This window comes from Clinocottus analis, unplaced genomic scaffold (assembly GCF_023055335.1).
Source record: "Clinocottus analis isolate CAN_PGR_092001 unplaced genomic scaffold, fCliAna1.0.p SCAF_68, whole genome shotgun sequence".
Classification (NCBI taxonomy): Eukaryota; Metazoa; Chordata; class Actinopteri; order Perciformes; family Cottidae; genus Clinocottus; species Clinocottus analis.
The window spans coordinates 70,161-75,160 of record NW_027176227.1 but is presented as its reverse complement, the minus strand read 5'-3'; the positions used below and the strand labels follow the sequence as shown (position 1 = coordinate 75,160).

At 53.4% G+C, this 5,000-nt stretch overlaps 1 protein-coding gene across 6 annotated transcripts in view; it reads left to right on the top strand.

The window, feature by feature from the left end:
- Positions 1–5,000, top strand: part of chd5 (chromodomain helicase DNA binding protein 5) — a 42,373-nt gene that overhangs the window by 10,197 nt on the left and 27,176 nt on the right. The gene's annotated exons all lie outside the window — the stretch shown is intronic.

Below are 5,000 nucleotides of genomic sequence, written 5' to 3'. Positions count from 1 at the left end.
GCTGTGACCTGGATGAGCGGCGGATGTCAGCGGCGTCACCGAGGACGAGTTCAGAGAGTAGATATGTGCAGCGAGCGGTGCGACAGGCGAGTTCCTCCATCCTTTAGTCCCCCAACGTTCAGACAGCAGGTCAGAGGTTCGAGCCGCACGAGGACTTCTTTTAACCAGATTTGTCACGGTGAGATCACTGAGATAAGCCAATCACAGAGCCTTTAAAGAAAGCCGATGGCCATCGGGGTGAAACAGCTAATAACGTGAGATAAAGAGTAGAGGAACAGAAGTGAAATGAGTCGCTCACATGCTGACCTCCGTCCCATCAGGACACTCAATCCCCAAAGACATGCACACACCAGCAGGAAACTGCATCAGAGCTTCCTCCTGGCAGCGGTCCATGCTCGCAGAAGCTTTTCAGGAAGTCAGAGCTGAGCGTCTTCCTCTGCTGACCGGAGCAGAGTCTGGCTGTCTGGAGCAAACTGATGACGGCCGACGCACCGGATCCATGGAGGCCGTTTCATCCTCGGGCCCTGAACGGAACCAAACTTTTATTGTGAAAGGCTGGACGCAGTGATGCCGTCTGTCGCCGCTCTGGTGTTGTACACCACAGTGCACTTCAAAAACAAACGTTTCCGTTGGGCACGAGGTTGTTGGTTGAAGACTTTATTCCCGGTGCGTCCTCGTCCCCGGCGGAGAGCGAGCTGCTTCTCGCTGCGTCAGAATCTCTTTCTGACAACGAAAGCGCTGTTTGGAAAAAATATATCCAAAGAAGAAAAAGGCCCCTGTTGTGTAAAATAGTTGAAGGAAGTGATTAATGGAGTGTTCCATCGTCATGAAGTCTTCATCCAGTCAATAAAGTTACAAAAAAACTGTGGAAACCAATTCTGGCTCCAGACCTCCTTTTCCCTGTTGGAGTGTTTTAGAGAATACTTGTGTTTATTGTATGTATTTGTTCCGCAAAAAAAAAAAAAAATACTTTATAAAGATATGTTGATAGTAACTATGAACATCCAACATGATGTGAGCCAGATTCCACCAAAAAGGCTCCTGCAGCGTCAATAAGACCTTTATGGAAAGATTAGGACCAAAAGAATCAGAATCTGCAACAACAATCACAGTAAAACAAAGTCTTGTCCTGTTAGGAAGGAGATTCAGTCAAGAAACCGTGTCGTTATGTTCAAAAATAAAAAATAAAAAAATAATGTATTTTACAGCAAAAGATTGTCTGAATGGGGCATGCTGGTACTTAAAATGGCCGCGGGAGGATTTCCACACGGTTTCTAAAAGGTTACAGCTACCTGACTCGCGACATGTGAACGCGTTAGCTAACAACTGTTTACCCGCGTGGGGAGCGGAGAGCGGCAGCGCTCGACCTTCTTCCAGCTCGGTTTTGGTCTCCGCCGACTTCCAGAAGTGGAACTTGAGCGTTAAGCTGAGGGAACATCTGGTGGGGCTAACTCTGCCCGCGTGCTGTTGGGCAAGAAGCAAAGCAGTGTGTTTATTTTAGCTTCTTTTTTTACAACGTACAAAACACAGCCGCTCCAGCTGGGAAATGAGGTCGAGGCCGTGTGTTCTGTGGTTTCCAGCGTCGCACTTCTGCTTCCCGTTGATGTCTTTCAAAACATCGACCCCGAAACCGACTTCAGTCTTTAAGCTCGGGGCCAAACCGACTTCAGTCTTTAAGCTCGGGGCCAAACCGACTTCAGTCTTTAAGCTCGGGGCCAAACCGACTTCAGTCTTTAAGCTCGGGGCCAAACCGACTTCAGTCTTTAAGCTCGGGGCCAAACCGACTTCAGTCTTTAAGCTCGGGGCCAAACCGACTTCAGTCTTTAAGCTCGGGGCCAAACCGACTTCAGTCTTTAAGCTCGGGGCCAAACCGACTTCAGTCTTTAAGCTCGGGGCCAAACCGACTTCAGTCTTTAAGCTCGGGGCCAAACCGACTTCAGTCTTTAAGCTCGGGGCCAAACCGACTTCAGTCTTTAAGCTCGGGGCCAAACCGACTTCAGTCTTTAAGCTCGGGGCCAAACTGACTTCAGTCTTTAAGCTCGGGGCCAAACTGACTTCAGTCTTTAAGCTCTTGGCCAAACCGACTTCAGTCTTTAAGCTCGGGGCCAAACCGACTTCAGTCTTTAAGCTCGGGGCCAAACCGACTTCAGTCTTTAAGCTCTTGGCCAAACTGACTCCATCATAGAGCAGAGCTGCCAACTTTTCAAAAAACCATGGCGTGAGATTCTGTGGACGGGGGGATGAGACGGCGGGAAATACGCGCCGCAGCAAACAGCTGTGTGTCGGGAGGGCGGGACTTAAGACCATTGAGTGACAGTCACGTTCAACGCTGAGACTTGAGAGCCCGATGCCTCCGTCTCTCTGCTCCTCTCTGCCGGCGGCCCCACAGTTGAGGACACAGTCCCGACCGTCTGTTTGTGGTAAACAGGATGTCTATGCAGCGAATAGGTTTACAGATGCGCTCCTTAGCGCCATCTATCGTCGGGGAGTTTGAAAAGGAACGAACGCGCTCCAGACTTTTTTTTTGGCGTGAGATATTAGTTGTGTGGCGTGTGAGCGAGTGAAAACATGAAAATGCGCGTGTCACACGGCGAAAGCGTGAGAGTTGGTGGCTCTGATAGAGTCTGAGAGTTTCAGAGAGACAATGAGCGAAAGCACCGAGTCGTCTCTGACGCGGCGGGAAAAGATGAAGGAATTCACTGTATTCCCACGCTGGCTGGAAACGCAGCCAGGACGTTCCCTCAGCGGCCGCCATGCCAGCAGCGCTGTGAGGGCTCTGCCGGCCGGATGCCACCCGGCGCTCTGGCTGCTGGTGGTGAACACTGAGCTCATGAGGGGGGGCTCCCTCTGACTGCCTCCCTCCATCCCTCCTTCCTTCCCTCCCTCCCTCCCTCCTTCCCTCCATCCCTCCTTCCTTCCCTCCATCCCTCCTTCCTTCCCTCCCTCCCTCCCTCCTTCCCTCCATCCCTCCTTCCTTCCCTCCATCCCTCCTTCCTTCCCTCCCTCCTTCCCTCCATCCCTCCTTCCTTCCATCCCTCCCTCCCTCTCTCCTTCCCTCCATCCCTCCTTCCTTCCCTCCCTCCCTCCCTCCCTCTCTCCTTCCCTCCCTCCCTCTATCCCTCCTTCCTTCCCTCCCTCCTTCCCTCCCCCCCTCCCTCAGACTCTGCTCTGTATTCCCCTCTTCCTCCCCTCTCTCCTCTCACATGCATCGTCTCACTCTTCCTCGATGCCGCTGCTGCTTTTCTTCGCGTCCTTTGCGTCACAGGAACTGCAAATCTCTTTCTATCCCTCCGTCCCCGTTCGTCTTTCTTCACTCTCTCGCTTCTTCCACGAGGAGCCGCCGTCGCTGTAATTCACTTGCAGTCCCTCCTCAGAGGTCGGGTCAGACGGGTCAGACGGGTCAGACGGGTGAGAGGGGTGAGAGGGGTCAGACGGGTCAGAGGGGTCAGAGGGGTCAGAGGGGTCAGACGGGTCAGAGGGGTCAGACGGGTCAGACGGGTCAGAGGGGTCAGAGGGGTCAGACGGGTCAGAGGGGTCAGAGGGGTCAGACGGGTCAGAGGGGTCAGAGGGGTCAGACGGGTCAGACGGGTCAGAGCCCGGCGGCTCCTCGGGTCTCAGCCGGGAGGCGTTCTTATTCTTTCTCCTTGGCAGTGAAGTAAAGGAACGACGTAGACATGAAGGACGTTGGTTCCCTTTCAAGAGAAACTAAATCAAGGGAATAGAAGTTTATAGAAGTTCATTTTATTGGCAGAAGATGAGGCTGCTGCCGTAAAGGAGAGGCTGCTGCCGTAAAGGAGAGGCTGTTGCCATAAAGGAGAGGCTGCTGCCGTAAAGGAGAGGCTGCTGCCGTAAAGGAGAGGCTGCTGCCGTAAAGGAGAGGCTGTTGCCATAAAGGAGAGGCTGCTGCCGTAAAGGAGAGGCTGCTGCCGTAAAGGAGAGGCTGTTGCCATAAAGGAGAGGCTGCTGCCGTAAAGGAGAGGCTGCTGCCGTAAAGGAGAGGCTGTTGCCATAAAGGAGAGGCTGCTGCCGTAAAGGAGAGGCTGTTGCCATAAAGGAGAGGCTGCTGCCGTAAAGGAGAGGCTGCTGCCATAAAGGAGAGGCTGCTGCCGTAAAGGAGAGGCTGCTGTTGCCATAAAGGAGAGGCTGCTGCCGTAAGGGAGAGGCTGCTGTTGCCGTAAAGGAGAGGCTGTTGCCGTAAAGGAGAGGCTGCTGCCGTAAAGGAGAGGCTGCTGTTGCCGTAAAGGAGAGGCTGTTGCCGTAAAGGAGAGGCTGCTGCCGTAAAGGAGAGGCTGCTGTTGCCGTAAAGGAGAGGCTGTTGCCGTAAAGGAGAGGCTGCTGCCGTAAAGGAGAGGCTGCTGCCGTAAAGGAGAGGCTGCTGCCGTAAAGGAGAGGCTGCTGCCGTAAAGGAGAGGCTGCTGTTGCCGTAAAGGAGAGGCTGTTGCCATAAAGGAGAGGCTGTTGCCGTAAAGGAGAGGCTGCTGTTGCCGTAAAGGAGAGGCTGCTGCCGTAAAGGAGAGGCTGCTGCCGTAAAGGAGAGGCTGCTGTTGCCATAAAGGAGAGGCTGCTGCCGTAAGGGAGAGGCTGCTGTTGCTGTAAAGGAGAGGCTGCTGCCGTAAAGGAGAGGCTGCTGCCGTAAAGGAGAGGCTGCTGCCGTAAAGGAGAGGCTGCTGTCTTGGAGCCGTGAAATTGTTTTTACAGCGGCGTTTCCTCTCTCTCTCTCTCTCTCTCTCTCCCCTCTCTCTCTCCCCTCTCTCTCTCTCTCTCTCTCTCTCTCTCCCCTCTCTCTCTCCCCTCTCTCTCTCTCTCTCTCTCTCTCTCTGAACTAGATTTGATTGAATGTCCTCTGTGATCTCCTCAGGCTGTCGTTATGGAGGAAGCATCTAGTTTTATTTCGTTATCAGCTCATCTGATTTTCTGCCCTCTGAAAGTAGAATCGCCCTCTTTGTTGCTGCCGGTCTCTCCGTCCTGTGATGTGTGTGTGTGTGTCTCTGTGTGTGTGT